This window comes from Macaca mulatta, chromosome 1 (genome assembly GCF_049350105.2).
Source record: "Macaca mulatta isolate MMU2019108-1 chromosome 1, T2T-MMU8v2.0, whole genome shotgun sequence".
In the NCBI taxonomy this organism is placed as follows: domain Eukaryota; kingdom Metazoa; phylum Chordata; class Mammalia; order Primates; family Cercopithecidae; genus Macaca; species Macaca mulatta.
In genome coordinates, this window is record NC_133406.1 from 195168418 (window position 1) to 195191262 (window position 22845).

Below are 22845 nucleotides of genomic sequence, written 5' to 3' on the forward strand. Positions count from 1 at the left end.
TTTTTTTTTTGTTTGTTTGTTTTTTGAGACAGAGTCTCACTCTGTCTCCCAGGCTAGAGTGCAGTGGTGTGGTCATGACTCACAGAAGCCTTGAACTACCAGGCTCAAGTGTAGAGACAAGGTCTCTACAAAAAAAAAAAAAAAAAAACACATTCAGTCTTCCTATCTGTTATCATGAAATATCTCTCCATTTTATTTAGTTCTTCTTTGATGTCTTTCATCAGAGTTTTGTGGTTTTTCTCATATAGATCCTATATATATAGTCATAATGACATTTCAGACAATGATGGACTGCTTATAAAGTGGTGGTCCTATAAGGTTATAATAGAAATGGAAAATTCCTATGGCCTAGTGACATTGTGTATCTGTGTACCTGTTTAACATCATAGTGCAATGTATTACCCATGATGGTGGTATTGCGGGTGCTAATAATCCTACCACAGTGCCAATTGTATAAAGAATAGCACATATAATTATGTACAGAACGTAATAATTGATAAAGATAATAATTGACTATGTTAATGGTTTATATATGTACTACATTATACTTTTAATTGTTATTTTAGAGTGTACTCCTATTAATTAAAAAAAAAAAGTTAACTGCAAAACAGTCTCAGGCAGGCCCTTTAGGAGATATTCCAGAAGGCATTGTTACCATAGGATATGATAGCTCCATGTGTGTTTTTGTCCCTGAAGACCTTCTGGTGAGACAAGATGTGGAGATAGATGACAGTGATATTATGATCCTGACCTTCTGTAGGCCTGGGCTAATGTGTATGTTTGTGTCTTAGTTTTTTACATAAATGTTTAAAGAGTAAAAAAAAAAAATTAATAGAAAAAACTTATAGACTAAAGAAAGAAAATATTTTTGTACAGCTTGGTACAATGTGTTTGTGTTTTAAGCTAAGTGTTACTGTGAAAGAATCAAGCAATTATATTTTTAAATTTCATTTTGTTTTGTTTTTAAGATAGACCTCACTCTGTCACCTAGTCTGGAGTGCAGTGGCATGATCTTGGCTCACTGCAGCCTTGAACTCCTGGGCTCAGGAGATCCTCCTGCTTCAGCCTCCTGAGTACCTGGAACTACTGGCATACTACTGTGCCCGGCTAATTTTTAAAATTATTTGTAGAGTTGAGGTCTCACTATGTTGCCCACGCTGGTCTTTAACTCCTGGGCTTACATAGTCCTCCTACCTTGGCTTCCCAAAGTACTGGGATTATGGGTGTGAACTACTGTACCTGGCTGAGGCCCCATTTTAAAAAATCACACTTAACACAAATTTATGTTTTCTTTCAAAGGATACCCCTTCTTTCTTTTTTAAAACTAGCTGTTGTTTATTGATGAATGGAAAGCTTAAAAAATGGATTCTGGAGGTAGGGGTATTTGGTTTTGCCCCTGTACCTGCCTTAGGGAAGTTTGACTTTGTATATTTGCCAAACCTACTGATAGCTTTACCCTGGGCAGAACCTGACAGTCAAATAATTACTCTTTGATTGTACTGATTATCTACTGTTTGTATGCATTTTATAGTTCATTGTTTTCTAATTCTATCTTCAGTTACTTTCTTTTGCCTACTTTCTTGGGCCTATTTTTTTGTTCTTTCTCTAGGATCTGGAATGTTATTCTTATCTCAGTTTTTCCTAATATTTCATATTTTCTAATACATGCATTTAAGTTTTAATATTTCCTCTTTCTTATTTTTATTTAAAAATTTTTTAGAGACAGAGTCTATTTCTGTTGCCCAGTGCGGTAGTGCGATCATAGCTCCCTGCAGCCTCCGGCTCCTTGGCTCAAGGGATCCTCCTGCCTCAGCCTCCTGAGTAGCTAGGCCTGCCTACAAGTGTGCAACAATATACCCAGCTAATTTTTTTGATTTTTTTTGTAGAGATGGAGGTTCACTATGTTGCCCACGCTGGTCTTGAACTCCTGGCCTCAAGTGATCTGCCTACCTTGGATAGCTTGAGCTATCCTGGGCAAAATAGTGAGAAACCCTGTCTTAAAAAAAAAAAAGAAGTTTTTTTCTTCTATGCTTTGAAACAGCTTAAGTGGTATTAAAATGATTTATTTCTTAAATATTTGGTAGAATTTCACTGTGAAATTCTGTGCCAAGTACTTGGAAAACTTTTCCTATTCTTCTAGGATAATTGGTCTATTTAAGTTTTTGTTTCTTCTGAGGCCAAGTTTTGTAAATTATATTTTACTAGAAAATTATAATTTCTTATAACTTTTCTAATATACTTGCAAAGAGCTGAGTAAAATTTAACCTTTAAAATTTTTTTCGTTAAGTCCTTTTCAGATTAGTTGCAACTCTTAGAGTGTAGATCATAAGTTCAGCTATTAATTGTGTTTACTTGTACTTTTTCATGGTTTATTTATTTATTTCTTGGAGACAGGGTCTTGCTCTGTCACCTAGTTTGGAGTGTGGTGATGTGATCATGGCTTACTGCAGCCTTGACTTCCTGGGCTCAGGTGACCCTCCTGCCTCAGCCTCCCAAGTATCTGGAATCACAGGTGTATGCTGCCATGCCCACCAATTTATTTTTTATTTTTATTTTTGGTAGAGACAGGGTCTCATTATGTTGCCCAGGCTGGTCTTGAATTCCTGGCCTCAGGTGATCCTCCCACCTCAGCCTCCCAAAGTGTTGGGATTACAAGTCTGAGCCACTGCACCTGGCCTTGGCTTTTTGTTTCTCCTTTGATTTTTAATTTTTTATTGAAAGCCGATCTTCAGGCCGGGCGCGGTGGCTCACGCCTGTAATCCCAGCACTTTGGGAGGCCGAGGTGGGCGGATCACAAGGTCAGGAGATCGAGACCACGGTGAAACCCCGTCTCTACTAAAAATACAAAAAAAATTAGCCGGGCGCGGTTGTGGGCGCCTGTAGTCCCAGCTACTCGGGAGGCTGAGGCAGGAGAATGGCGTGAACCCGGGAGGCGGAGCTTGCAGTGAGCCGAGATCGCGCCACTGCACTCCAGCCTGGGTGACAGAGCGAGACTCCGTCTCAAAAAAAAAAAAAAAAAAAAAAAAAAAAAAAAAAAAAAGAAAGCCGATCTTCAAGGGTAGATGTTTTTGTAATTGTCCAACTGGTTCTTCTTACCCATTTCTCAGAAAAGCCAATAAAGAACAGCAGGAGTTGCAGCAGAGAAATAATTTAATAATCACAGGGCAAGCCAAGCATGCGAATGAGAGATATTTCTCAAGTCTGTCTCCCCAAGAATTTAGAGGCTAGGGTTTTTCGAGGATAGTTTGGCAGGCAGGGGGCTAGGGATTGGGGAGTGCTGATTGGTTGGGTCAAGGATGAAATCATAGGAGGTTGAAACTGCCTCTTGCACTGAGTCAGTTACTAGGTGGCGGTGGTGGGGGGTGTCACAAGAGCAGTCAAGTTGGTTTCTTGTTATAGGTTGCCAATCCAGGTGGTGCCATCTGGTTCATCAGAATGCAAGGTCTGAAAAATACCTCAAACACCAGTCTTAGGTTTTACAATAGTGATGTTATCTGTAGGAGCAGTTGGGGAAGTTACAAATCTTGTAACCTTTGGCTACATGACCCCTGAACCATAATTCTAACTGTGTGGCCAGTCCATTAGTTTTACAAAGGCAGTTTCATCCCCAAGCAAGCAGGGGATTAGTTTCCTGAAGGGACTGATATCATCTTTGTTTTAAAGTTAAACCATGAACTAAATTCCTCCCATAGTTAGCTTGGCTTATGCCCGGATACGGGGAGGGACAGTTAGCTTATGTGGTTAGAAGCAAGATGGAGTCAGCGATGTTAGATTTCTCTTACTGTTACAATTTTGCAAAGGCAGTTTCATTTTTCCTGGGAGTTATTTTATTCTAGGTTGTGGATATGTTCCAATATGGTGAGCTCACTTTTGCCTCTGCTGGGGTCAAATAGATTCTGGATCTGAACCTAAATGCTTTATTTTTATTTATTGGCACAGTCTTTCTGTACAGTGTGTATGGTTCAAATTTGAAGCCTAAACCTGAATCTCATAGTTGGCTGTTATTCCTCATTCGAGACAATAGGGATAGCATTATCCCACTATGAATGCCTATTACAAAATAGGAGAAAGCTAATTAAATGTATTTTGTGGTGTTTTAGAAAGTAATTATTTAGCCGGGTGCGGTGGCTCAAGCCTGTAATCCCAGCACTTTGGGAGGCCGAGACGGGTGGATCACGAGGTCAGGAGATCGAGACCATCCTGGCTAACACGGTGAAACCCCGTCTCTACTAAAAAATACAAAAAACTAGCCGGGCGAGGTGGCGGGCACCTGTAGTCCCAGCTACTCGGGAGGCTGAGGCAGGAGAATGGTGTAAACCTGGGAGGCGGGGCTTGCAGTGAGCTGAGATCCGGCCACTGCACTCCAGCCTGGGCGACACAACGAGACTCCGTCTCAAAAAAAAAAAAAAAAAAAAAAAAAAAAGAAAGTAATTATTTAATTTTATGGTGAAAACATTATCACTGGGAAAGCGGAGAATAGGTTTGTTTATTTTTGGTTGCATGTAATATAGTCTGATACAGTATTTGGTAAACTACAGCCTTTGGACCAATGTTTTAGAAGTAAAGTTTTATCGGAACACATCTGTACTCATTGAGTACTTTGTAACAGAGACCATATGTCCCTCAAAGCCTTTTTTTTTTTTTAAATAGAGTCTCATTTTGTCACACAAGCTGGAGTGCAGTGGCATGATCATAACTCAGTGTAACTTTGAACTCCTGAGCTCAAGGGATCCTCCCATCTTAGCTTCACAAATAGATAGGACTACAGGCGTGTGCCACCACACCCAGCTAATTTTTAAATTTTTTTGTAGAGACAGTGTATCGCTATGTTGCCTAGGCTGGTGTCAAACTTCTGCCTCAATCTATCCTCTCACCTTGACCTCTCAAAGCATTGAGATTGTGGGCATGAGCCACTGTACCTGGCCTTCAAAGCCTAAGATATTTACTGTTTTACCCTTTACAGAAAAAAGCTTCCAACTCCTGATCTAATAGCTGTAGTGCACAGGTAGGTGATGTTTAGTTTTTATCTTTGATTACAAAGTACAGATGATTATCGAGCTTTAAAGGTCAGGTTAAATAAAAAGTATATCCGTGGTGATAAAAGGAAATGTTTGACTTCTGGTGTAGGATATACAAATTGCACGGGTAACTTAAGGACTTTTAGTTGTCCTAGATAGCAAAATAAAGATTGGTTGATGGATTACTTTACAATTAGAGTGTGGATTTATGTAGTTTATTTGTATGCCTCTTTTTTTTTTTTTTTTGAGATGGATCTCGCTCTGCCACCCAGGCTAGAGTACAGTGGCATGATCTTAACTCACTGCAAACTCCACCTTCCGGGTTCAAGCGATTATCCTGCCTCAGCCTCCCAAGTAGCGGGGACCACAGGCACGCACCACCATGTTCGGCTAATTTTTTTTTTGTATTTTTTAGTAGAGACGGGGTTTCACCATGTTGGTCGGGCTGGTCTCGAACTCTTGACCTCAAGTGATCCTCCTGCCTCGGCCTCCCAAAGTGTTGGGATTACAGGCATGAGCCACCATGCCCGGCCAGTTTATTTGTCTTCCTTTAAAATAATTTAGTGGGCCGGGTGCGGTGGCTCACGCCTGTAATCCCAGCACTTTGGGAGGCCTAGACGGGCGGATCACGAGGTCAGGAGATTGAGACCATCCTGGCTAACACGGTGAAACCCCGTCTCTACTAAAAATACAAAAAAATTAGCTGGGTGTGGTGGCGGGCGCCTGTAGTCCCAGCTTCTTGGGAGGCTGAGGCAGGAGAATGGCGTGAACCTGGGAGGCGGAGCTTGCAGTGAGCCGAGATCGCACCACTGCATTCCAGCCTGGGCAACAGAGCGAGACTCCATCTCAAAAAGAAAAAAAATAATAAATAAAATAAGATAATTTAGTTTTGGAATTCAGGATCATCTGGTCATCCTTAAAAATAGACCTTAGTTGGCTGGGCACGGTGGCTCATGCCTGGTCTCAAGTGATCTCCCCACCTTGGCCACACAAAGTGCTGGGATTACAGAAAATCTCTTTTAAGTGTATTTAGCTTCTTAGGAATAATGAAAGTAGGCCGAATGTGGTGGCTCACTCCTGTAATCCCAGCACTTTGCCAAGACAGGCAGATCACCTGCGCTCAGGAGTTCAAGACCAGCCTGGCCAACACAGTGAAACCTCGTCTTTACTAAAAATATAAAAATTAGCCGGGTGCGATGGCACATGCCTGTAGTGCCAGCTACTTGGGAGGCTGAGGCAAGAGAATTGCTTGAACCCAGGAGGTGGAGGTTGTAGTAAGCCCAGATCACGTTGCACTGCAGCCTAGGTGACAGAGAGCGACTATCCCAAAAAAAAAAAAAAAAAAAAAGAAGAAGAAGAAAAAGAACATTGGAATGGTTTGGATGTGAGTGAAATTTATTTAGGGAAGAATTGAAGTACGTGGAAGTGGAAGTGGCACATGTGTGTGCATTTGTGAGAGAAGGTAAAAGCAAATGGCATAATTGTGCCAGCTTCTACCCTCTAGTAAGTGGAAAAGCTTTTCAGCTGCAGCGTAGCAGTGGCCGACAACCTGTTTAATCTTTCAAATTAAGAATGCTTCTGTTGAGGATGTCCAAAAGAAAAAAGAGTGGTTCTATTGGGATACAGTAAAAGGCTCTTGCTTTCTTTTTATAATAGTCCTAGTTTTGTTTGGGAGTATAATTGGAAACTTCCTAGAAAGTCTCCTTCCTTGAAATCTTGTAAGAAAATGATTGTTCTAGTCTCATGAGATAATTCAAGTACACGTCATTACCCATGAGGTAAGTCTGTTGGTATGTATTGTGAAGCTGTAAAACCTGGAATCCCATCCCAGAGCAAAGTATCAATGTAAATTAAAAAAAAAAAAAAGCTTTAGTGAGAAATAATTCACATACCATAAAAGTCTTTCTTTAAAAATGAACAATTTTGGCCAGGCACAGTGGCTCACACCTGTAATCCCAGCACTTTGGGAGGCTGAGGCGGGCGGACCACCTGAGGTTGGGAGTTCGAGACCAGCCTCACCAACATAGAGAAACCCTGTCTCTACTAAAAATACAAAATTAGCCGGGCATGGTGGCACATGCCTGTAATCCCAGCTACTCGGGAGGCTGAGGCAGGAGAATCGTTTGAACCTGGGAGGCGGAGGTTGTGGTGAGCCAAGATAGCACCATTGCACTCCCGCCTGGGCAACAAGAGCAGAACTCCATCTCAAAAACAAAACAAAACAAAAACAATTTTGCTGAGCATAGTGGCTCATGCCTGTAATCCTAGCACAGCACTTTGGGAGGCCAGTGCAGGTGGATCACTTGAGATCAGGAGTTCGAGAGCAGTGTGGCCAACATGGTGAAACCCCGTCTCTAGTAAAAATACAAAAATTAGCCGGGAATGGTGGCACCCACCTGTAATCCCACTGATCCCACTACTTGGACGCTGAGGCAGGAGAATCATTTGAACCTGAGAGGCGGAGACTGCAATGAGCTGAGATAGCACCACTGTACTGCAGTCTGGGCAACAGAGTGAGACTCTGTCTAAAAAGAAAAAAAAAAAAAAAGAATTTTGGCTGGGTGCAGTGGTTCATGCTTGTAATCTCAGCACTTTGGGAGGCTGAGGCAGAAGGATTGCTTGAGGCCAGGAGTTCAAGACCAGGCTAGGCAACATAGCAAGAGTCTGTGTCTATTAAAAAACAACAGGCGGCCGGGCGCGGTGGCTCAATCCTGTAATCCCAGCACTTTGGGAGGCTGAGATGGGCGGATCACGAGGTCAGGAGATCGAGACCATCCTGACTAACACGGTGAAACCCCGTCTCTACTAAAAAAATACAAAAAAACTAGCCGGGCGCGGTGGCGGCGCCTGTGGTCCCAGCTACTTGGGAGGCTGAGGCAGGAGAATGGCGTGAACCCGGGAGGCGGAGCTTGCAGTGAGCTGAGATCCGGCCACTGCACTCCAGCCTGGGCGGCAGAGCGAGGCTGGGCGTGGTGACTCACGCCTGTAATCTCAGCACACTGGGAGGCCGAGGCAGGCGGATCACCTGAGGTCTGGAGTTAGAGACCAGTCTGACCAACGTGGCGAATGGTGAAACCCCATCTCTACTAAAAATACAAAATTAGCCGGGCATGGTGGTAGGCACCTGTAATCCCAGCTACAGAGGAGGCTGAGGCAGGAGAATTGCTTGAACCCGGGAGGCGGAGGTTGCAGTGAGCCGAGATCATGCCATTGCACTCCAGCCTGGGCGATGGAGGGAGACTCTGTCTCAAAAAAGAAAGAAAGAAAGAAACAAAACTACAACAACAAAGCAGTATTACCACAAATGTAGTGATTTAAAAGAGCATATATTTATTATATCTGTTTCTGTAGTTTAAGAGTCCACTGGATTACTGGATTGCCTTCTTCAAGGTCTCTCAAAGCTATAGTGAAAGTGTCAGTCAGAGCTGCTCTCTTATGTGAAGTTCGGCTGGGGAAGGATCTGCTACTAACTTCATATGGTTGTTGGAAGCATTCAGTTCCTTGCAGGTTGCTGAACTGAGGGCCTCAAGTTCTTGCTGAAGGCTGCCTTCAGTTCCTTGCCATTATGGCCTTTTCTCTATGACAGCACACATGTGGCTGCCTGGTTCATTAAAGTCAGCAAATGAGAGTGTCAGGATCTCACTCTGTGGCCTGCAGTGGTGCAAATATATATATATATATATTTTGAGACCGAGTCTTGTTCTGTCACCCAGGCTGGAGTGCAGTAGTGCGATCTTGGCTCACTGCAGCCTCTGCCTCCCAGGTTTAAGTGATTCTCCTGCCTCAGCCTCCTGGGTAGCTGGGAATACAAGCACACACCATCACGCCCAGCTAAGTTTTTTATATTTTTAGTAGAGGTGGGGTTTTGCCATGTTGGCCAGGCTGGTCTTGAACTCTTGGCCTCAAGTGATCCACCTGCCTTGACCTCCCAAAGTGCTGGGATTATAGGCATGAGCCACTGCGCCCAGCTCCTGGCCCCACTATTTTTTAGATGTGATTTTATTTTTGATGACTATATGAAATGAGATGCCTTGTTTTCTTACCATTATATTTTTCATAGCATGATTGATCATTCCTTCCTTTGTCCCTTCTGTATGTTTTATACAGACTTTTATTGGAGCAATGATACCTTTTTTTGGGGGGCCTTGGCCAGGTGTGGTGGCTCACACCTTAATCCCAGCACTTTGGGAGGCAGAGTGGAGCAGATCACGTGAGGCCAAGAGTCTGAGCTCAGCCTGGCCAACGTGGTGAATCCCTGTCTCTACAAAAAGTACAAAAGTTAGCCAGGTGTACTGGTGCATGTCTGTAATTCCAGCTACTCCGGAAGCTGAGGAATGGGAATCGCTTGAGGCAGAGATTGCAGTGAGCCAAGATCATGCCACTGCCCTCCAGCCCAGGTGACCTAGTGATACTCTGTCTCAAAATAAAATAAAATAAAATGAAATGAAATGAAATGAAATGAAATGAAATGTTGCGGGGGGCGGGGATGCTTGCTTTGTTGCCCAGGCTGGAGTGCAGTGGCACAATTTTAGCTCACTGTAACCTGGAACTCCTGGGGTCAAGTGATCCTCCTGCCTCAGCCTCTTGAATGGCTAGGACTACAGGCATGTGCCACCAGCATGCCTGGCTAAGTTTTAAATTTTTTTGAGAGATGGGGTCTTACTATGCTGCCTAGGCTTGTCTTGAACTCCTGGGCTCAAGCAGTTCTCCTGTCTCAGCTTCCTAAGTAGCTGGGACTACAGGTGTATGCTGCCATGCCTGCCTGAGTTTGAGTCTTGGCTCTACCACTTACAAACTTTTTGACCTTTTTGTGCCTCCGTTTCCTTATCTGCAAAGTGAGGATTGTAATAATATCTACCTTTAGAGTTGTTGAGAAAATATAATGAACTAGTATATGTAAAACATTAGAATAATGTTATAAATAATTCACCCTATTTAAGGGCTAGTTATTTCTGTTATATAGGTAGCTAATATCTATGGAGCTATTTCTTTGAGCTAGGTATTGTATTAAGAACATGTGTACATTTTCTTGCATAGTATCTATAACAATCTTGTAAATAGTTACACTTTCATTTCATAAATGAGAAAACTGAGGTTCAAAGATGTATAAATTTTTTTTTTTTTTTTTTTTTTGAGACGGAGTCTCGCTCTGTCGCCCAGGCTGGAGTGCAGTGGCGCGATCTCGGCTCACTGCAAGCTCCGCCTCCCGGGTTCACGCCATTCTCCTGCCTCAGCCTCCCGAGTAGCTGGGACTACAGGCGCCACAACTGCGCCCGGCTAATTTTTTGTATTTTTAGTAGAGACGGGGTTTCACCGTGGTCTCGATCTCCTGACCTTGTGATCCGCCCGCCTCGGCCTCCCAAAGTGCTGGGATTACAGGCGTGAGCCACCGCGCCCGGCCAAAGATGTATAAATTAAAAGAGCTAGTATGTGCCATCTGCTTGATACTGAAAAATTGATTCATTGGCATTCATGGTTACACATTTATTATTTAGTGCATATGCAGTTTGTCATGCAAACTGTAAATTTCTTGCAGTGTTGTAACAGTTGTGGTTTAAGGAAAGTAAGAGGAACATTTTAGTAAGTGAATGTTATTTTGTTTTGGGATATTTTATTTTTGTGCTTGGATGTGTAAAGGTTTTATATTTTCTGTTGGGGAGCTTTGTCTGAGAGCTTAGATACTGCATCTCAAAATGCTGGTGCTTCTACAGTGGCCTCAGTGTCACAACTGTATTAAAAACTGACTAATTTTTTAATCTTCCAAACAGTAACTTATGAAATTGTCTAGAGAGTGAATCTTTTCTCTTTTAAATGTGATTATTGTCTGAATCTAAAATACTTAAGGATTTTCCTCAAATTATCACTGTCTTATTTCATGGTTGTGTTTGTTTCTCTGTATGCCTTTCTGAGACCTCACTATAAAAGTTTTCATCAAACCAAATGCTACATAGTCTCATTTATAAGTGGGAACTAAATGGTGAGAACACATGGACACATAGAGGGGAAGAACAAACAATGGGGCCTATGGTAGAGTGGAGGATGGGTGGAGGGAGAGGATCAGGGAAAATAACTAATGGGTTAATACCTAGGTGATGGGATAATCTGGGCAACAAACCCTCATGATACAAGTTTACATATGTAACAAATCTGCAGGTGTACCCCGATCTTAAAAGTTAAAAAAGTGTCTTCAACAGTGTGTGATATTATTTTAACAAGATGCAGTGCTTGTATTTTTTTTTTTTTTTTTTTGAGACAGAGTCTAACTCTGTCACTGAGGCTGGAGTACAGTAGCACCGTGTCAGCTCACTGCAACCTCTGTCTCCTGGGATCAAGCAATTCTGCTGTCTCAGCCTCCCAAGTAGCTGGGATTACAGGTGCCCACCACCATGCCTGGCTAGTTTTTGTATTTTTAGTAGAGATGGGATTTCACCATGTTGTCCAGGGTTGTATCCAACTCCTGACCTCAGGTGATCCACTTGCCTCAGCCTCCCAAAGTGCTGGGATTACAGGTGTGAGCCACTGTGCCCGGCCAGTGCTTCTATGTTTTAATAACTACTCTATCAGAAAAGAGTTTAGCTCTATAGTCATGGAAATATGTAAAGCAACTTTTGTTAAGATGGCTAAGAACTGGGCAGTAAGGATGATGTGAGATGGTAGATGTTCTACTTGAAGGTAAAAGTTAGGAGAAAGCCTATTAGGTATTTCTTTTTTTTTTTTTTTTTTGAGACGGAGTCTCGCTCTGTCGCCCAGGCTGGAGTGCAGTGGCCGGATCTCAGCTTACTGCAAGCTCCGCCTCCCGGGTTTACGCCATTCTCCTGCCTCAGCCTCCGAGTAGCTGGGATTACAGGCGCCCGCCACCTCGCCCGGCTAGTTTTTTGTATTTTTTAGTAGAGACGGGGTTTCACCGGGTTAGCCAGGATGGTCTCGATCTCCTGATCTTGTGATCCACCCGTCTCGGCCTCCCAAAGTGCTGGGATTACAGGCTTGAGCCACCGCGCCCGGCCCACCTATTAGGTATTTCTGACGTACCAGTTTTCAGAGTGTTTGCTCTGACTGAGATGTCAGTATATACCAAGACCATTTGGGGAACAAAAATTAAATGCTCCCAAAAAGACTACTTGGGAGTATTGAGAACCATCCCCAAACCCAACATCTATGAACAACACTTGTGTGTGTGTAACCAAGAAGGTTTGCTTGTCTGTCTCATATCAAACCAGCCAGTTTAGAATTTAACTGTTCCAGGTAGTCAGAGAGTTAAGGTAACCTTCAAAATCTAGAAAAAGTATTTTATAAAATTCAACATCCCTTTATGATAAAAACTCTCAACAAACTAGTCATAGACAAAATATACCTCAACATAATAAAGGCCATATATGACAAATCCACATCTAATATCATACTGATAGGGAAAAGCTGTGAAAGCCTTTTCTCTGAAAATTGGAACAAGGATGCTCACTTTCACCACTCCTATTCAGGATAGTACTGGAAGTCCTAGCTGCAACAGTGAAGCAAGAGAAAGAAAGAAAAGGCATCCAAATGGGAAAAGAGGAAGTCAAATCATTCCTCTTTGCAGATGAAATGATGTTATATCTAGAAAAATCTAAAGATTCCAACAAAATCTTTTAGATCTGATAAATTCAGTAAAGTCACAGGATTCAAAATTCAATGCACAAAAATCAGCATTTCTATACACCACTAATTAGCTGAAAAAGAAATCTAGAAGGCAATCCCAATTACAAGAGAGCTGCAAAAAATATAATAAAATACCTAGGAATAAATGTAACCAAGAAGGTGAAAGATCCTGCAAGAAAAACTACAAAACACTAATGAAAGCAATTGAAGAGGACACAAGCAAATAGAAAGATACCTCATGCTCATGGATTGGAAGAATTACTATTGTTAAAATGAGCATGCTACCCAAAAACAATCTACAGATTCAATGAAATCCCTATCAAGATACCAATGTTGGGTCAGATGCAGTGGCTCACTCCTGTAATCCCAGCATTTTGGGAGGCCAGGGTGGGTGGATTGAGCCCAGGAGTTTAAGGCCAGCTTCGCCAACATGGTGAAACCCTATCTCTACTAAAAATAAGAATATTAGCCAGGTGTGGTGGTACATGCCTGTAGTTCCAACTACTTGGGAAGCTGAGGTGGGAGGATCACTTGAGTCTGGGAGGCAGAGGTTGCAGTGAGATCGTGCCACTACACTACAGCCTGGGTGACAGAGACTGTCTCAAAAAAAAAAAAAAAAAAAAAAAAGATACTAATGCTACACTCCAGCCTGGGTGACAGAGACTTTGTCTCAAAAATAAATAAATAAATAAAAGATACTAATGTTGTCTAGGCGCAGTGGCTCACCCCTGTAATCTCAGCACTTTGGGAGGGCAAGGCGGGAGGATCACCTGAGGTCAGGAGTTCGAGACCAGCCTGACCAAAACGGAGAAAACCTGTCTCTACTAAAAATACTAAATTAGCTGTGTGTGGTGGCACATGCCTGTAATCCCAGCTACTCGGGAGGTGAGGTAGGAGAAGCGCTTGAACACGGAAGGTGGAGGTTGCGGTGAGCCAAGATTTGGCCATTGCACTCCAGCCTGGGCAACAAGATTGAAACTCCGTCTCAAAAAAAAAAAAAAAAAGCCAGGCGCGGTGGCTCACGCCTGTAATCCCAGCACTTTGGGAGGCCTAAGTGGGAGGATTTTCTGAGGTCAGGAGTTTGCAACCAGCCTGGCCAACGTGGTGAAATGCCATCTCTACTAAAAATACAAAAATTAGCCGTGCGTGGTGGTGCATGCCTGTAAACCCAGCTACTCGGAAGGCTGAAGCAGGAGAATCGCTTGAGCCCAGGAGGCGGAGGTTGCAGTGAGCTGAGATCATGCCACTGCACTCCAGCCTGGGCGACAGAGTGCATCCCCCCCAAAAAAAATAAATAAGATACCAATGTCATTTTTCACAGAAATAGAAAAAGCAATAAAAAAATGTGTATGGAACCAAAAAAGAGCCCAAATAGCCAAAGCAGTCCTGCACAAAAAGAACAAAGCTGGAGGCATCATACTACCTGACTTCAAAATATATTACAAGGCTATACTAACCACAACAGCATGGTATTGGTATAAATCAGACACACAGACCAGTGGAACAGAATAAATACATGTGTTTACAGCCAGCTGATTTTAAACAAAGGCACCAAGAGCATACACTGGGGACAAGACACTTTCTTGAATAAATGGTGCTGAGAACATGGTATATTCTATATGCAGAAGAATGAAACTGGATCTCCATTTCTTACCATATACAAAATTCAAATCCAGTCATGCCAGTACACTCCAGCCTGGGCAACCGAGTGAGACTCTGTTTCAAACAAATAATAATAATAATAAAATAAAACCAAGATAATTTAAAGACTTATATGTAAAACCCCAAACTACAAAACTGCCAGAAGAAAACATAGGGGTTTCAGCATGTTATTCTGGGTCTTAAAAATAATAATTAAAAAAACAATACTGGGCAGCATAGTGAGACCTTGTCTCTACAAAAAAAAAAAAAAAAAAAAAAAATTAGGCCACAGTGGCTTACACCTATAATCCCAGTATTTTGGGAGTCTAAGGCAGGAGGATCATGTGAGCCCAGGAGCTCGAGATGAGTGTGGATAATATAGTGAGACCCCGTCTTTAGAAAAAAAAAAATTTGGCTGAGTGCAGTAGCCCATGCCTGTAATCCCAGCACTTTGGGAAGCCAAGGCAGGCAGATTGCCTGAGCTCAGGAGTTTGAAACTAGCCTGGCCAACATGGTGAAACCCTGTCGCTGCAAACAATACAAAAAAATTAGCTGGGTGTAGTGGCGTGTGCCTGTAGTCCCAACTACCTGGGAGACTGAGGTGGGAGGATTGCTTGAGCCCAGGAGGTTGAGACTGCAGTGAGTTGTGATCACACCACTGCACTCCAGCCTGGGTAACAGAGTGAGACCCTGACTCAAAAAAAATAAAAAATTAGCCAGCCATGGTGGTGCACACCTGTAGTCCCAGCCTGGGGAGGCTGAAGTGGAAGGATTTCTTGAGCCTAGGAGTTCAAGATTGCAGTGAATTATGATCAAGCCACTGCACTCCAGCCTGGGTAAGAGAGAGAGACCTTGTCTCAAAAAAAGAAAAGAAAAAAAAATAAAAAAAGAAAACAGAGGAAACGCTTCAAGACATTGGTCTAGGCAAAGATTTTATGGCAAAGACCTCAAAAGCATAGGCAGCAAAACCAAAAATCGACAAATGGGACTATATTAAACTAAAAAACTTCTGCACAGCAAAGGAAACAATAGAGTGAAGAGACAACCTTTTGAATGGGAGTAAATACTTGTAAACTATTCATCCAAAAAGGGGCTAATATTCGGAATATACAAGGAACTCAAACAACTCAACCGTAAAAAATAAAAAACCATCTCTCCCCACCCCAATAATCCCATTTAAAAATGAGCAAAGGACATGAACACAAATTTCTTGAAAGAAAACAGGAATGGTCAACAGGTATATGAAAAATGCTCAACATCATAAAATATGCTAATCAGGGAAATGCAAATCAATACAATGAGATAGTATCTTACCTCATTTAGAATGGCTACCATCAAAAAGACAACAAAGACAAAAAGACCCCATCTCTACAAAAAAAAAAATTAGCTGGATGTGGTGGTACACACCTGTAGTTCAAGCTACTCGAGAGGCTTAGGTGGGAGGATCTCTTGAGCCCAGACTGATGCTTCAGTGAGCTGTGATCGTGCCTCTGCACCCCAGCCTGACAATAGAGCAAGACCCTGTCTTAGACAAACAAACACAACAAAAACAGGCCAGACCTGGTGGCCATTGCCTGTAATCTCAACACTTTGGGAGATCGACACAGATTGCTTGAGCTCAGGAGTTCGAGACCAGCCTGAGCAACATGGTGAAACCTCGTCTCTACCAAAAATACAAAAATTAACTGGGTGTGGTGGCACATTCCTGTAGTCCCAGCTACTTGGGAGGCTGAGGCAGGAGGATCCCTAGAGCCAGGAGTTTGAGGCTGCAGTAAGCTATGATCATGCCACTGCACTCCAGCCTGGGAGACAGAGTGAGACCGCATCTCAAAAACAACAACAACAAACCCCCAAACCCAAAAAATGAACAAACAAAAAACAAGCCAGATCTGATGAGGATATGGGATAAAGGGAACTCTTACACTCTTGGGGGGAGTGTAAATTAGTATGTTCACTATGGAAAACAGTATGGAGATTTCTCAAAAAAGTAAAAATAGAACTACCATATGATCCAGCAATCTCATTAGTGGATATTTATCTAAAGGAAGGGAAATCAATATACCAAAGGTGTACTTGCATCTCCATGTTTATTGCAACACTATTCACAGTAGCAAATCTATGAAATCAACCTAAGCATTCATTGATGGATGAGTGGAAAAAGAAAATGTGATGTAAATACACAATGGATCACTATTTGGACATAAAAATGTATGAAATCCTGTCATTTTCAGCAACATAGATGGAACTGGAGGTCGTTGTGTTAAGTAAAATAAGCCAAGCACAGAGAGACTAATATTGCCTGTTCTCAACTTATATGTGAGAACTAAAATAGTTGATCTCATAGAGGTAGAGTGTAGAATGATAGTTACCAGAGGCTGGAAAGGGTGCGTGGGATAGAGAAAGTTGGTTAATAGGTACAAACATATAGTTGGATAGAAAGCGTAAGTTATAGGCTGGGCACAGTGGCTTATGCCTATAATCCCAGCACTTTGGGAGGCCAAGGAGGGCGGATCAGTTGAGGCGAGGAGTTCCAGATCAGCCTGGCCGATATATGGCAAAACCCTGTCTCTACTGAAAATACCAAAAGAAAAAAATTAGCTGGGCAAGATGGGTATGTGCCTATAGTCCCAGCTACTTGGGAGGCTGAGGTATGAGAATCGCTTGAACCCAGGAGGTGGAGGTTGCGGTGAGCCGAGATCACGCCACTGCACTCTAGCCTGGATGACAGAGCGAGACTCCATCTCCAATAAATAAATAAATAAATAAATAAATAAATAAATAAATAAAAAGTTACAATATTCAATAGGAGAGTAGGGTGACATTAATAATGTATTGTATATTTCTAAGCAGTTAGAAGAGCGGACTTGAAATGTTCCCAACACATATAAATGATAAATACTCAGCCTAGTGTAGTGGCTCACACCTGTAATCCTAGCACTTTGGAAGGCCGAGGCAGGAGGATCACTTAATGCCAGATGTTCAAGACCAGCCTGGGCAACGAAGCAAGATCCTGTCTCTACAGAAATAAAAATAGTCAGGTGTAGTGGTGCATGCTCGTAGTCCCAGCTACTTAGGAAGCTGAGGTGGGAGGATTGCTTGAGCCTGGGAGTTCAAGGTCACAGTGAGCCGTGATTGCACCACCCCAGCCTAGGCAAATGAAATCCTGTCTTAAAAAAAAAGAAATGGCAAATACTCAAGGTGAGGGAAACCCAAAATACCCTAACTTGATTACTGCACATTCTATGCATGTAACAAAATATCATGTGTACTCTATAAATACATGCAAATATTTTATGTCAATTAAAAAATAAGGTTAAGAAAGAACAAACATAGGGAAAATGATGAATTGTACAATATTACGCTGACATAAAGTCATTGTTATTGAGAGCATTTTTAACTATCAGAAAATGTTTTGAATGTCAGAAACAGTCAAGGAAAAGACTGAATAGAGAAGACTAGAGCAATAGGAACTGAACCTTGAGTCTCTCTATTTGGGGGAAGGTGTAGAGAAGAAGGAAAAGAAATATAATACAACATCTGTCCAGTTCATACTTAAATGAAGCAAAATAGTTAGAGAGATGAGCCGCGGTCAGAGATAGGTTCCTAAAGATGAGGAAAGTTGCCAAATCTCCCGAACATATATTCCAAGGGGCTGAAACCATATTGCAGGAATTTACAAAAGTGAATAAAGAGGGAAAACAACTTACCTCCCCACCTCTTACCACCCTTTAAAAAAGATTTTGGCATTGAAAAGCCTGGGACAAAAAGGATTGTAACAGTTCAGTGCTTCTTGGGGCTCTGCACCTTGGAAATGGTCTTCATTGCATATCCTTATTACTTCTCAAACTACTTCTTGCTAAATTTCCTATTATTTTTCCTGTTGCATTTATCTGGTTTTGTAACCCCTTTGAGGTACAGGGGTTTCAGAGACAAAGCTTTCCTGGGAAGATTCAGTGTTTTGGGGGTGTGAAATGATGTGTTTGAAATGAGACCTTCCTCATTTGTATCACATGTGTATTTAAGGTTCACACAAAACAGTGTGTTTTCGGTCAGTTTCAGTGTATTTTGCATTTGCTCCAGAGCTGATGAGGGAAGTATTTCTTTTTTGTTGTTTTAATTTTTGTGGGTACAATATTAGGTATATATATTTATGGGGGTACATGAGTTGTTTTGATCTAGGCATGTAATACATGATCACATCATGGAAAATGGGGTACCCATCCCCTCAATTTATAACACAAAAGGGTTATAAACAATCCAATTCATTCTTTCTATTTTTGTGTACCCAGGCTGGAGTGCAGTGGCGTGATCTCGGCTCACTGCAGCTTCAACCTCCCGGGCTCAAGTGATCCTCCCATCTCAGCCTCCCAAGTATCTGGGACCACAGGCATGTGCCACCATGCCTGGGTAATGTTTTTTGTATTTTTTTGTAGAGATGGGGTTTCATCAGGTTTCCCAGGCTGACCTTGAACTCTTGGGTTTAAATGATCCTCCTGTCTCAGCCTCCCAGAGTGCTGGGATTACAGGCATGAGCTACTGTGCCTTGCCCTAAAAATCTTTTATTTTCTGGTTCTTGCTTTCCATGCTAGACTCATCACAAACTTGCAATTCCTTTACATGTAGCCACCAGGCCTTGAGCCAAACCCAGTTTCTCACCATTCCTTAGAATATCCCATGTGTTTATTCCTCTGAGCCTCTGCACATGCTTTTACACCTGCTCAGTATGCCCTTTCCTTGCTTGTTCCATTTGACAAGCTCTCTCTTATTCTTTAAGAAAACTGGGCCAGGCGTGATGGCTCACGCTTGTAATCTCAGCACTTTGGGAGGCTGAGGCGGGCAGATCACGAGGTCAGGAGATCGAGACCATCCTGGCTAACACGGTGAAACCCCGTCTCTACTAAAAATACAAAAAAATTAGCCGGGCATGGTGGCGGGCGCCTGTAGTCACAGATACTCAGGCGGCTGAGGCAGGAGAATGGCATAAACCCGGGAAGGTGGAGGTTGCAGTGAACTGAGATGGCGCCACTGCACTCCAGCCTGGGTGACAGAGCGAGACTCCGTCTCAAAAAAAAAAGAAAAAAAGAAAACTGAAGGATGACTTCCTCTGGGAATCCTTCTCTGACCCCTTTTACTGGTGGCCAGTAAAAGGTTGAGTATCCCTTATCCAAAAGCTGGGAACCAGAGTGTTTTGGATTTTGGAAAATTTTTTTGAATATTTGCATTATACTTACTGGTTGAGCATCCCTAATAACTACTCTTGATGCATGCATCATGTCTTTGTTCCAGGTTATAATAAGGGAGAAGGAAAAAGTACAATTTCATCAAGAAATTAATAGCATCCCCAGAAATTCCATGTAGCAATTCCCACTTGCATCTTTTTTTTTTTTTTTTTTTTTTTTGAGATGGAGTCTTGCTCTATTGCCCAGGCTGGAGTGCAGTGGTACAATCTTGGCTCACTGCAACCTCCACCTCCTAGGTTCAAGAGATTCTTCTGCCTCAGCCTCCTGAGTAGCTGGGACTACAGGCACATGCCAACATGCCTGGCTAATTCTTTTGTATTTTTAGTAGAGACGGAGTTTCACCATATTAACCAGGATGGTCTCGATCTCCTGACCTCGTGATCCGCCCACCTCAGCCTCCCAAAGTGCTGGGGTTACAGACATGAGCCACTGTGCCCGACCTCTTGCATCTTCTTACTTGCAGTATGTTACATGGACTCTCCTACTTGCAAGGAAGATTGTCAGGTTGGGTTTCTTTCAGTCACAAAAAAGAGGAAAATTGGTGTTGGGTAAATAATTAGTATTGTTTAATCTGCTTACTTTTCAGTAAATAGGTTCTAGGCCATAAGCTCAATTTTTGTACAGGAAGTGTAAGTCACTGGAGGATTATCTCCAGAATTTTTTGGGTGATTCTGCCTTATAAAACTGTAGCTTTTTACACTAACTACAAATATAATGCAATCTATATTTCTGTCTGTCCATATATTAGTAGAAAGTGAGATGTAACCCACATTTCTGTCCAGCCATATTCTTGGGGGCTTGGTTCAAGCCTTTTATAAAACCACACATGAAATGTCTCCAAAGAGGAAGCAAAAAGATGCAACCCTTGCCAGTGACTTGTCAGCCACCACAAACCCAAAAGTCATGTGCCATGCTACAGTACAAAGTAACCCTAGCTATCTTATCATCAAATGCTCTCTCACAGCAGAAACTAACCCTTGGTACCCCAAAAGGCAAAGATATCAGAGAGATCAAAGGCAAAAGAGAGCAGAGCTCAGACCTAAGAGAGTTTTACTCACAACTCTATTTTTTCTGTTTGATTGTTTGTTTTAGACAGGGTCTCACTGTGTTGCCCAGGCTGGAGTGCAGTGTCTTGATCATGGCTCACTGTAGCCTTGATCTCCTGGGCTCAAGTGATCCTCCTACCTCAGCCTCCTGAGTAGCTGCGACTACAGGTGCGCATCACCACACCCAGCTAATTTTTGTATTTTTTTTGTAGAGATGGGTTTTACCATGTTGACCAGTCTATCTCGAACTCCTGGGCTTAAGCAGTCTGCTTGCCTCAGCCTCCCGAAGTGTTGGGATTACAGCTGTAAGCCACCATACCCATCTTCACAACTCTTTAGGCTCCATGAGAAGACAGAGATTCTCCTCCAAAAGGGGGTTAGCAGAGCCTTTCTGTGTTCCTCCAAGGGTCTCAGGGTCTTCAGCAGTCTCCTTCAGGTCCCTTTGTGGTCACCAGATCTGTTAAAGGACATAATTAGAATAAATATAGTTTAAAGATTATAGTTGTCTTTATTGCTATTCTAGAGTCCAGCAACTCTTCATTTCCTAAAATAGAATAAGTGTACCAATGAGCTGAGCGGAAGAATTTGGCTTTATAGTCAGAGAAGGGCTTAAAAAAGCAGAAGCAAAGACCCGAAAGTATATTATTAGCCCTTTAAAAGTTCTTATAATGCAAAGGCAGGGATATAAAACAACAGAAAAGTAACTGATTTGTTGGTATCAACTTCAGGCTACTTCTTTTGTGTAAGAGTTAAAGCGGAGGGACTTTAGTTATGCCAATTGAAAATTGAAGCTGGCCAGTTTGGGTGATTGGTTGTTATTTCTCTTTCCTGATTTCTTGGAAAGTCAGATAACAACTCAGTGGAACAACTTAGTAGAATTTTAGCATGGGTAACTCCATTTTCTTTTTTTTTTTTTTCTTTTTTTTTTTTTTTTTTGAGACGGAGTCTCGCTGTGTCGCCCAGGCTGGAGTACAGTGGCCGGATCTCAGCTCACCGCAAGCCCCACCTCCCGGGTTTACGCCATTCTCCTGCCTCAGCCTCCCGAGTAGCTGGGACTACAGGCGCCCGCCACCTCGCCCGGCTAGTTTTTTGTATTTTTTAGTAGAGACGGGGTTTCACCGTGTTAGCCAGGATGGTCTCGATCTTCTGACCTCGTGATCCGCCCGTCTCGGCCTCCCAAAGTGCTGGGATTACAGGCTTGAGCCACCGCGCCCGGCCTCCATTTTCATTTTTAGTCTCGTCTGTTGAAGCATAGTGCAGGAACTCAATCCAAAACTGTTACGGCCTCCTATAATTTTTGTTTAGTAGCATTTTGGTAAATTTTGTCATATATACTTTTAAAAAATGCCTGTCTTTGAGGAAGGATTAGAGCAAACATGCCAATTTTGTTATTGAAATGTTCCATATCCTTACTAATTTCTGGTCTTCTTGAGCTTTGAGGTTTAAAAAAAAAATTTTTTTTTAAATATTTTTTTTTAGATGGAGTCATGCTGTGTTGCCCAGGCTGGAGTGCAATGGCACAATGTCGGCTCACTGCAACCTCTGCCTCCCGGGTTCAAGCGATTCTTCTGCCTCAGCCTCCCAGGTAGCTGGGACTACAGGCGCATACCACCACGCCAGGCTAATTTTGCATTTTTAAGAGACGGGGTTTCACCATATTGGCCAGGCTGGTCTTGAACTCCTGACCTCGTGATCCGCCTGCCTCGACCTCTCAAAGTGCTAGGATTACAGGCGAGAGCCACTGCACCTGGCGAGCTTTCAGTTTTTGAGAGATGTGTTAAAATGTCTCATAAGATTTAGGGGCCAATGCAGGCAGATCACAAGGTCAGGAGATTGAGATCATCCTGGCTAACACGGTGAAACCCCGTCTCTACTAAAAATACAAAAAATTAGCCAGGCATGGTGGCACGTGCCTATAGTCCCAGCTACTCAGGAGGCTGAGGCAGAGAATGGCTGAACCCGGGAGGCAGAGCTTGCAGTGAGCCAAGATCACGCCACTGCACTCCAGCCTGGGCAACAGAGCGAGACTCTGTCGCAAAAAAAAAAAAAAAAAAAAAAATCACGGATTTAGAGCTGGGTGCAGTGGCTCATTCCTGGCCGAGGCAGGCAGACTGCTTGAGCCCAGGAGTTTGAGACCAGCCTGGTTAACATGGCGAAACCCTGTCTCTAAAAAATATATATAGAAATTAGCTGGGCATGGTGGTGCACACCTGTGGTCCCAGCTTCTCAAGTGGCTGAGGTGGGAGGATTGCTTGTTCCCAGGAAGGG

General features: G+C 42.7%; 1 protein-coding gene and 1 long non-coding RNA gene across 11 annotated transcripts in view; both read left to right on the forward strand.

Annotated features, from left to right (window-relative positions):
• Positions 1 to 22637, forward strand: LOC144333822 (uncharacterized). Of its 3 annotated transcripts, none has more exons than XR_013402924.1 (4): positions 1 to 1208; positions 2642 to 2720; positions 3046 to 3168; positions 22598 to 22637. It is a non-coding gene; the product is annotated as an uncharacterized LOC144333822 (long non-coding RNA). The 3 variants fall into 3 exon arrangements; XR_013402912.1 differs by having other exon boundaries at positions 3046 to 3173; positions 22598 to 22636; XR_013402918.1 differs by having other exon boundaries at positions 3046 to 3164; positions 22586 to 22636.
• TESK2 (testis associated actin remodelling kinase 2) overlaps positions 1 to 22845 on the forward strand; it is a 152335-nt gene that overhangs the window by 45756 nt on the left and 83734 nt on the right. The gene's annotated exons all lie outside the window — the stretch shown is intronic.